Source organism: Lissotriton helveticus, chromosome 8 (genome assembly GCF_964261635.1).
Source record: "Lissotriton helveticus chromosome 8, aLisHel1.1, whole genome shotgun sequence".
Classification (NCBI taxonomy): domain Eukaryota; kingdom Metazoa; phylum Chordata; class Amphibia; order Caudata; family Salamandridae; genus Lissotriton; species Lissotriton helveticus.
In genome coordinates, this window is record NC_136069.1 from 1,458,757,468 (window position 1) to 1,458,769,181 (window position 11,714).

At 40.4% G+C, this 11,714-nt stretch overlaps 1 protein-coding gene across 2 annotated transcripts in view; it reads right to left on the minus strand.

Annotated features, from left to right (window-relative positions):
* TIAM1 (TIAM Rac1 associated GEF 1) overlaps positions 1 to 11,714 on the minus strand; it is a 444,435-nt gene that overhangs the window by 48,622 nt on the left and 384,099 nt on the right. The window lies entirely within an intron of this gene.

The following is an 11,714-nucleotide window of genomic DNA, read 5'->3' on the forward strand; positions in this document are numbered from 1 at the left end:
ATTATATTTCAATGCAAAATGATATGAACTCGGTAAATGATATTCACAAAAGCATAATTGCATTATGCCAATTTGAGTACAATGCTCAAAGCACGAGAAATAGACAAACATGTCCAAAATACCTATTCCTTCTGTAAATGGTTAAAAAGATCCAGAGAGGCGAGGATACTCAATCTCGTAATGAAGCATAGGTGTTTGGAACATCATATACCAACTTCACATTGGGTAATGGCAAAGTGCTGCTTGTGAAGAAATGTAATCACATTAGCACACATTATTTGGCAGTGCGCAGGCTAAATGTAAAGTTGACAAGTTATTTGAATGATACACTAGTGGAACCAGCTGCAAACATATTTTGAGATACGTAATTAGTGTGCATCTTTAGTTCCATGACTGCCGTAAAACATTCTAAGGTTCATCTATGACCAGGGCCGGCTTTAGCACTGGTGGTGCCTGGTGCGACAAACTTCGTTGCCCGGCAAACAGTGTGTCCTTCTGCTCCACGGATTCCCTCGCTACCATCCTCCAACAGTGCCCCTCATCTCTCCATAGCCCTTTTCGCACATGTATTTAATTTTTTGTTGGAGCCTGGCCATGCAGTATTGGAGTATGGAACAGAGCCCAGCCCACTCTCTGCCTATATTTGTCATTGGCTTGTGTCATTGTCCTTCGTAAATGCTGGTTTCTGATTCGTGAATAGGCTTGTAGTCCCTCCTTAGTACCACCTTGTCTTCATTCGTAACCTCCCTTGAGAACTGTCCCTTTTACTTCAGTTGTTACACGGTGAGTCTCTTTTAGTCTGTAAGCACTACTTTCTTTAAATAGTTTCTCCTACTGCAGGCACGACATGCTTTCCTGCAACATTCAGCGCATCATGCGTGCTTTCACTTTTTCAGCAGCCCGGGACAATGGCGGCCGCTTCATTGAATAGGTCTCGCATTTACAAGAGTTTGAGCTATAGGCATTGTACATGACAATGCCTTTTATTTATGTGTTAATTATCAAAACATATACATAAAAAGCATTGTCATTTACAATGCCAATAGCTTATAATCTCGCAAATGCGAGACCTATTGCATTGCAAATGCTTGTTATTTTATAGCGCTAATAATACTAATGCACGATGTCAGAGCACTTTACATCGACAATGAATCATACATGTGCAAATCAGTGTTTAGGAAATGCTACATGAGGCAATAGGATCACAAGGTGTAGGACTCATATCATCTACTCTAATAGGTTCTGACCTATGTTGTCGTTTGCATCCAGTTCTTGCATGCCAATTCAAAGCGCACTCTGCTATTTTGGGATTGCAGCTTATGAGCCGCACGAAACAAAAGGGACTCAAACAAAAGCTGTAACCCACTGATCTATACTTTGCAGCAGGCACACTGTCCCTCACTACTACTTTATGGGGAGTCAAAACTGTGAATAGATAAGACCCAGAATTGCTCTCCTGCAGGTACATGCATCCCCAAAATGATCCTCACTTTATTATTGCCTGAAAATTGTTGGGCACAAGGCATACTGTAGCAGGTGAATTCAACAACACAAGACTTTGCAATATACAGTACCTCGATGCCTGACGCGATGACACCGGTTGCACCACCCTAAAGCTGGCACTGTTTATGGCAATCATAACATTACTTTCATTACTGTGCGACTTCTTTCAAATGCCTTCATTACATTTCGCCAACTTTCTGTTAGCAAACAGACCTACTATACATAATATAGACTTCGAGTAGGCTTTGTGTCCATCACTTGCTTATGATTGAATGGCTTTCTTGTCTGTTTCACTTCCTTGTTCCAGATACCTTGGCTTTCCTTCCTATTATTGGGAGTGTCCTGACAAAGGAGCATTTTGGTCTCACTGTGGTTTGATTAGATGAGTTGTAATTTTCCAATGCTGGCTCCAGAACGTTGCGCTGATGTAAATGAAGGACTATTTACTCTCTCCCAATGTGTCTCTCCCTGCTACTTCTCCTTTAGATCCCCTTAATAAATTATTATGCCAGACTGGTGGCCATCGGGGAGATAAATGCAGGCATCAGTAAAGCCAACACGTTTCACAATCAAGACCGCCTGGCTTTCCCAATGCTGGTTAAAAAACAAAAAAAAAAAAAGATTTAATAGCGTAGTGATTCTTTCACTTGGATTGTTCTTGCTTTTCAGCGTTCTAAGCCCCCTACCCACTCGACATACACGCCACCAGCTGTACTTAATCTACTGGTGCTCAAAGGGGAATTCATAGTTCACCCTACAGCCAATTTTGGTTAGAAATATTCACTGTGCAATACAGATTATTTAAAATCTGCCAAAAAACATAATAGGATTTATTAGCTTAGTAATAAGGAAAGCATACTACAAACACCTACAAGAACACTAAGGATTAAGAAGTCATGAGACATGATCGTTTTGAAACTCTTAAAAGTCATCCGCATATATAATTAATATTTTTTTTTTACTGGGCCAGCACAACTCTTAATATAAACATGGCCGCAAACTCAAAAACATACAGAAGATTAAGATCAACTTTACTTTGATAGATATGCACCTAAAGCCATAAATTATGATTTGGAATTAACAACATTTTCATAAAAATGTGAATGTACACTCATAAGTGGATTAACTAATGCAACATTGTATATAAATTATGTTTTTTAACAAACGACTAAATCCCACAAAGCTGGTTTGGGTGTATTCAATCGTGAGGTCACCTGCATATGTTGGCAAATACATTAAAATATGCCCGTTTGTGGAGATTCATAAAACCTGAGCATGTAGTTATCCTGAAAATGGATGCATATCAACTCCTTTTAAGGGCCGGAGTAAACCCATTATCAAAGTGTAAATGGGAAGATAACCTCCTAAAAATGGTGGGGTGTTAGAAAAAGAGAAAATGCTTCCCATATGGAGAATATAAAAATAGGAGACAGTTAGCAAGTGCAAATGTAACCGGAAAGGTGGAACTGTTGCGTTTCAGGACGTGTGAATACCTACACACTCGATTCCTCCTAGAAAGATGCAACAGTTCCAGCTTTCTGACAGCACTTCTGGAATTCTTTGAGATTCCTAAAAAAGTTCATTTTTGTTGCTAAAACACTTGCCGCAACAGTAAAACGTGTGTGTGTATATATATATATATATATATATATATATATATATATATATATATATATATATATATATATATATTCACCACAGAAGTCACGGCACCACAGCAGCTAAGTTAGAATTTAAGTTTTCTTTATTTCACAAACACCACGTGCATTAAGCAACAGGACGGCCTACGCGTTTCGACTATACTTAGTCTTCAACTGGACCATAGAGTCCCTTGTGTCTAGACAATTTATGTTGTGCTCAGTGTTAAGTCCCCTTATCAGTTTCCATACCTTTAAAAAAACAACTAGACTAACAATTCTGAGTGAGAAATCACGGCTTCTTGCATTCGCCATTTTTTACCCCTTGAGTCTATTCACTTAATTTTTCAGCGAATTACTGAAATGATCTTAAATATGTGAAAAGGTAATATATGTAGTGTAAAGTACTCAAATAAAAGTTTGCTTTGACATTGACATTTTTCGTAGACCAAGGTGGGATTCATATGCGATTTCCAAAGTGCATTTGAGAGTTCATTTTTTTAGAATTCTTTTTTAAAGTTCATTTTGAGGAATTCATATCAAGCAAATAAGTGATTCATGCAGGCAAAGTTATTTGTAAAGTACAGTATTTGCAAAAGTTGCTAAAGGACTGTTACTATTCATTCCAAGTGAAACCTATTAAAATTGTAGTGAATGATCGATCCACTATGTGCAATAGGGACAATAGAAGGGGGGGGGGCATTTCTATGGATATTGAGTTATCTTCTCTCTTTTTATATTTTTTTACATTGTCTTTTTTCATCCAAGGTTTGTATTCTAAAGTAGATTTTCCCTCCTTTAATAAATATTCGTCCTTTCCAGTACGGGATAGTCTGTTCCTGCACAAACTTGATCGATTCCATTAAGTACAATTTATCTGTTGTTTCCTTTATCTTACCAGTCCTATTTTTGGCTGAGTGAATCAGTTTGTTCCCTCAAGTTCAGTTATTTCCTCCTTTGGATATCTGTATTTTCTAGGGCTTACAGTTTTATTTACAATTGTGAGTTCATCTCCAGACAATGCACATTGAGAGATTGGAACATTGGAATTAGTCAATAATCACATTTGTTTGATCACTTCTCCAGATGGACGTGAAGCTCAGCGTCCAAATTGTGTCCATTGGGTATTCTGTGCCCATTCCGAGAATCATTCTGCATTCCATTTTTCTTAGTTTTAAAATGCGATCTCCTCCTCTTTCAGATATTTTGGCGATTTTTAATCCTGAGTATGTTAGTTTACTACAGTCTGCTTGATGTTTTTCATTGAAATGTTTCGCCATGGGGTAGTTTGGATCATTGTTTTTGATCGCACGCAGATGTTGCAGGATTCGCAGTTTAAGTTTATTAATTGTGCTCCCGATATAGTCTCTTCCACACGGGCATCTGAGTCTGTAAATTACAAATTTTGAATCGCATGTAATATGATCCGTGATTTTTTCAATTTTTCCACTTTGGAGTTTGTATTCTTTAATATTCTGACCATGCTCACAGGCTTTGCATTTTACACACTTCCAGAACCCTGGTGTGTCCAGCCAAGTTGTTTTTTCCTTCGGCTTGATCTCAAAGTGGCTTTTTGTCAGGATATCTCCTAGGGACGCTGTTTTCCTATAGGTGATACTCGGATAGGGTGTTAGGTGTTCCCCAAGTGTTTCATCCAGCAGGAGAATTTCCCAATTTTTCTTTATCACCCTTTTGAGATTCTGACTCTGATTGTTAAAGTCCATGATGAGACGTGTTTTGTTCCCTGACTCCTCCTGTTTTCTTTTCTCCGGTTTTCCCTGATCTTTAGTTATTTGTGCTTGTTCTTTCCGAGAGATCAGGAGATCCACTCTATCCTTTAGTTGCATGCGAGATTTTGCTGTCATCAGGACTTCCAATGGGTATCCTCTAGATAGGAAACGACCAAACATTCTTTCTATTTCTGTATTCAGGTTTTTTTCTTCAGAGCAGTTCCTTTTGGCCCTTAGCATTTCTCCATAGGGTATACTCCATTTTAAGTTTGAGGGATGACCGCTGTTGGCATGGAGAATGCTATTGCAGGATGTAGGTTTGCGGTACATTTTAGTGCATAGTTTGTTATTGCGTATCTCCACTTCTACATCCAAGTAAATCACACTGATGTTGCTGATGGTTGATGTGAAGTGTAGATTGTACCGATTACTTTCTAAGGAATCTATGAAGGTCTGTAGATCTGTCTGGTTTCTGTCCCATACTAAAAAGAGGTCGTCGATATATCGATACCAGCTTTTTATTTTCTGATGTTTTTTGTTCTCTTCTAGTAGAACCTCTTTTTCCCAGACAGCCATCAGTAGATTCGCATATGTGGGGTCAAAAGATGTACCCATTGCCGTCCCCTGTTGTTGTAGATAGAGATTGCCTTGGAAGAGAAAGATGTTATGTCTCAAGCAGAAGGTCAGCATTTCAATCAACATGGCCGAATGTTCCAAGAAGTTTATTGATCTTTCTTTCAGAAAGGAATTTACAGCATCTACACCATCCTGATGTCGTATGGATGTGTAGAGTGAAGAAACGTCGATGGTTGCCATGAGAAAACCCTTCTCCCACTTTATGTTTTTCAATTTATTTACAAAGTCCATTGTATCACGTAGATAGGAGGGCAATTTCATTACGTAGTTCATCAGAAAGATGTCTATGAATCTTGAAGTTGATTCTAAGAGAGATCCAATTGAGCTAACAATAGGTCTTCCGGGTGGTCTGTTTATCGACTTGTGCACTTTCGGCAGAAAATAAATTGTTGCCGTGATGGGATTCTCGGTTTTTAGGTACATAAGTTCTTCAAAGTCGATCAGTTCTCTGTCTCTCCATGTTAGTAGGAGGTTGTGATATTCTTCCTTCCATTTATCAATGGGGTTCTCTTCCATCAGTTGATAATGTTCCCTGACTCCTAGCTGACGGTTTGCTTCCTCCACATAATCCGAGGTGTTTTGAATTACAACGTTACCCCCTTTGTCTGAGGCTTTGATGATTATGGTCCTTGCTTGCCGCTTCAAGGACCACAGTTACCATCATGCCCCAGGGCATCATCTGTGAGCCACGCCCACTGGGGGCGTTTTTGCAATGAATAAAAGTATTGTGAAAGGAACGGCGAGTTTCAGTGTGTACTTCAAGCAACCCATGATTACGGGGCGTAGATAGCTTCGAAACGCGCCGGGCATGGTGTGAACCAGACGGAGACCTAACAGGCAAGCAGCTGTGAGGCTCGAGTACCGGAGGGTGAGGTCAGCACTGTGAGCCCTCTGTAAGCTCAAGCGCATTTGCTTTCCACTACACAGACGCGGCAGTCCTGGCCGAGGCAGAGGGGCTCCATTTCCAGAAAGCTTTGCGGGCAGGGAAAGGCTTTGGAGTGAAACGATTTCTCTTGGGAGAAGCATTGCTGACCTGCAACAAACTTTGCTGCCTGACAGGTGAACCCATCCTACTTAAGGAATTTAATACAAGGCACCGAAGTAACTGTTGTACGAACACTGACTCTACTCAAGTGAATAATATGCTTGCCGCTTCAAGGACCACAGTTACCATCATGCCCCAGGGCATCATCTGTGAGCCACGCCCACTGGGGGCGTTTTTGCAATGAATAAAAGTATTGTGAAAGGAACGGCGAGTTTCAGTGTGTACTTCACACAACCCATGATTACGGGGCGTAGATAGCCTCGAAACGCGTCGGGCATGGTGTGAACCAGACGGAGACCTGACAGGCAAGCAGCTGCGAGGCTCACCGGAGGGTGAGGTCAGCACTGTGAGCCCTCTGTAAGCTCAAGGATATATATATATATATATATATATATATATATATATATAATATATATATACACAAATCTTTCCTCCCCAGAAAAGAATAACGCCGAGTAAGCCCAAATTTCGTGATAATTCCTCAGTGATTTATTTGTGCAAGTTGTTGCCAGCCATCCGCCATGACACGTTTCGCCTCCAAAACGAGGCTTGATCACATGACGTGACAGTGAAACAGACAAGGGTATACATATTCCAAATAGGGGCGTGGCATATGAGGCTTCATTTAAAGTGAACAGTGCATATTTAAATCATTTCACCTTATTCTAAATTTGAAGCATGATTGACTGCAAAGTGCCCAATTACTCTAATCCCACATAAATTGATACATAAAATTGAATACATCCTAATTATATATACATAATTATTTACACATAAATATGAATATCAAAAATATATCAACAATATCAAAATTATATATACATTATTCCATAGAAAACATATAAATATATATAAGAAACGCATAAACATATACATTAAAATTTCATGTATATACATCTTGTGGGAAAGATTTCAAACCGTTCAAATCAGTAGGCTTATGCACGATAATTTATACTTTTGTTAATCAATTTCCTGGAAGTGCTCAAGTGAGCAACTCATCCAAGAAACAAGGGAGAAGCCATCGCCTAATCCGCGATTATTCTTTTTACAAATAACCCATAATAGTAGCTGTGAAATGTGCATAAAGTGTCTAAAATAAAGTGCTGGTGCAAAGGATAAAAAAAAGGATTTCTAATGATAACATCGGTATTATAAAATCATTTCACAGAAAAGATGGAAGTTTTAGATACCGGAATTTTGAAGGTTCATACTTTCCTATTATAGCTGAGCTAGATTGTTCTTAAGCATCAGCAGAGGTATCTCTCACTTCCCTAATCAGAACAGAGTCAAAGGTGACTATACGCACACAGCGAGGAGAAACACATGCAATCAGCTAGTAAACCTGTTATCAATTGTATCAGAGATAGACACATTATCATTAAGCAAGCATCATAATTCCTTTAAGCAAGTGTGTAAGTCTTCCCGGTCATTGAGTCCTGCTGGGCTCTTGCTGTTCATTTCTAGGATGTATCTAGTCTCCAAGAGGCGTAATTTGCCCTCTCTATCCCCTCCCCGTTTTAAGGGTAATACTGTGTCAATCAGATAGAATTGGAGACTGCTAGGGTCACTGTTATGCAATGATTCAAAGTGACGTGCTACCGGGTAAGATTGATCCTTGCCAGTTATTGCTCTAATGTGTTGGAGTATACGTTTGTGTGCAGGGGGTCGCGTGCTACCTACGTAATTTAAACCGCAGGGGCACTGCAAAATGTAAATTACAAACTCCATCTTGCAGGTCAAGCGTTTAGTGATGGGTATAGGTTTTTCCCTGAATGGACTCATATAGTGAGTTTTATTCACTCCGAAGCGACAGGCTTTGCAATAAGCACATTTCCTGAAGCCCTTGTTCAGGGCCTCCCATGTGCCGGACAGGGCTGTCTCCAAGTTATTGTTAACTAGGGCATCCGCCATAGTAGGAGACCTACGAAAGGTAATTTCTGGTCTTATAGAGACATCTCCTCCAATTATTGGATCCCCCTTACTAGGTTCCAATTCTTGAGGAAGATCTTCTTAATTTCTGAGTGTTGCTGACTATACGGGACTATGATTCTGGAGTTAATGTGAGTGTTATCGGGGTTTGTTACTGGTTCTTTGGTTTTAGGAATTAGGGCCTCTTCTCTTGTTTTGGCTCTAGTCCGTCTGATGGCTTTATCCTGAATGTTTTCTTTATAACCCCTTTCTAGGAAGCGATGTTTGCTTGCTAGTTGTGCAATCTCACAATCGCTGTCTGAGCTACAGATTCTCCTCAACCTAAGCATTTCCCCGTAGGGGATGCTGTTGATGAGGTGACTCGGGTGTTGACTTGTAGCGTGAAGTACTGTGTTCCCCACTGTCTTTTTCCTATGTAATCTAGTCCCTATTTTGTGATCTCTAACGAAGACCTCTACGTCCAAAAAGTTTACAGAGACATTGTCTATTTGAGAGGTAAATTGCAAATTTAAATGAATGAATGAATGAAAAATGTTTTTATTATGCGCAAAACTTTGCCCAATGGGCGTCAAGGCGCCTAACATCAGAATCACAGCTTATCACTCCATGGAGCATTCAATCAAAGGTAGGACTTCCTAAAGAACCAGGTTTTAAGTTCCTTTTTGAACAGATCAATTGATGGCAACCTCTTAATATCAATTGGAATAGAATTCCAAAGCTGAGGGGCCACAACTGAAAAGGCCCTAGCTCCCCATCTAGCCAGCCTAACACGTGGCACGACAAGTTGGAGAAGTTCAGCGGATCGAAGGCCTCTAACTGGAACATAACGGGCGAGTAAGGATCTAATCCCACTCGTTGATCCCTCCGCCAATGCTCTGTAGGTCATACAAAGAATTTTAAAAGAAATTCTATGCTGCACTGGAAGCCAATGAAGGTCTTTCCTGGCTTTAGTGGCAGATGACACCTTGGGAAGGGCCAGTACAAAACGTGCAGCCGCGTTCTGCACAATTTGCAGTTTAAAGAGTTAACATTTATCAGTTTTACAAATTCCTCGGCAATGGATCTCGAGCCCTTCCAAACTAAGAAGAGATCATCGATGTATCTCAGATACATCACAACATTTGTTCTCATGATTTGGCCATGTAAACCCATGAGGACCCGCTCCTCCCACAGCCCCATGTGCAAGGACGCAAAGCTGGGGGAAAGGCAGGCCCCAATGGCCACACCCCTCAATTGTTGGTATATCTGTCCATTGAAAACAAAATAATTCTGCTCCAAACAAAGTTTCAGCATGCCTACAATCATCCGATTGTGACTGGAACAGTTCTCAGGACGTCTGGATAAATAGTGCTCAGCGGCTTTTATACCATCGCCATGTCTTATCGACGTATATAGGGAGGTAACGTCTAGAGTCATTAAAATGTAATTGTCATCCCATTCTAAATTACTCAGTTTGCAAATGAAGTCTGTTGTGTCTCTCACATAAGAAGGCAACATTTTTACCCATTCTTGTAAAAAGAAGTCAATGTACTTTGAAACGTTTTCTGTGGAGCTATTTATTGCCGATAAAATAGGTCTTCCGGTGGTGTTAATGAATTCTTGTGAACTTTCGGCAATAAATATAAAGTCGGTATCACTGGACAGTCTTTCTTTAAATATCTGAATTCGTCATTTGAGATTAAACCCCCACTCCTCCATGCCATCAATTTTGAGTTTTGTTCCGACCAAGCCGTTTTTATCGCTGTAAGATTACTATTCTTATAACAATCCGGGTCTCCTAGTTGTGATTCAGCTTCTTTCACATAATCATCACGGTGCCAAAGGACAATATTTCCCCCTTTGTCCGCTTGTTTCACAATTACATTTTTGTTGGATTTGAGTTTTTCAATCGAGTTATTGTACCATTGATTCTGTCGGCTTATGATGGTATGTTTTTTATTGGTAGTGGCATATAATTTATTTAAATCTTTTATAACAAAATCCTGATATAAATCCAGACTGTCATGTGTCATGATTGGCAAAAAAGTTGATTTCTTTTTGAAGAAAGTGTAGCCTAAAGCATTGTCAGAATATGTGCCAGATATCAGGGGCTGTATCAAATCTTGACCCTCTTGTTGTAAATCCCATATGTCGTTCAGGGTTGTGTCTGCTCCAGTTGTGAGCAACATGGGACTTTGTACAGCCTGATTCCTTTGTTTTCTATATGGTTGCAAACGATGGTACTTGCTTAGTTTTAGTTTCCTGATAAATCTGAAGGTATCCATCCTCCGATTCGCATAATTCATATTGCTCGGGGGACAGTATGATAATCCAAGTCCCAAGATCTGTTTTTCCTTGGGAGTTAGAACAATGTCGGTCAAATTTATAATTGCTGTTGGGTTAAGGCTTGTGTTTGATTCTGAAATCTGTTCCATTTGCCTCCGTTTCCCCGGTTGCCTCTCTTCCCTCCATTCATATTTCCTCTGGTGGCACTTACGTCGTTGGAGCCGCTTGATGTTGGCCCTTTGCCGTTTTGTTTGGGGTCTACTTTCGATTTTGATCTCAGTGTGTCCCGGCGACTTTCGCAGAGGCAATTTACCTCCTGCGCCAGAGACAGTTTGGTAAACCCCGCCTGCATGTTTTTTCTTCGATCATTTTCTGGGTCGCTTTCAGCGGCTGAACTGAGATCCGTCGAGGAAGCAGATGCAGTAGTGCCTTGCCTTACTTTTTGACCACCTTTGCTAACCTGCGCCTTAATGTTGTCATAACGGCGCGCAAAGGTAAAAATGTGTCCGTGAAGATAATCAAGTCTGTCCCGCTCAAATTTGAAAGTTTTTCTCTTCTTTATCACATCTTCCTCTTTTGCAAGTCTTGCCATCATTTCGTCCCTCATTTTAGTTGTTTGATCTGTATTGTCCATTGTGGCCAATTCCGCTTCCACAGCCTCTATTTCAATTTGTAATTTCACCCTGTCACTGTCAGCATATTTGGCCAGAATGCCCATCAAGCGTGCAGAGTACTCCAAATTGGTCTCAGCCCGTTCAGCCAGCATAGCTGGGTCCGGGCTCTCATAGCTCGGAGCCAATGTGCTTCTGAGACCTCGTGGGACACGTTTAACTGATAGATAGCGAGTCAGGGATTTATGTTCCCACCACTTTGACTGCTCGCGTTTCATGAGCTTTTCTAGCTTCCGAAATGTTTCTCTCACGTTGGGGCCAATTTCACCTCTAACATCATGCTCCGAAATGGGTACAA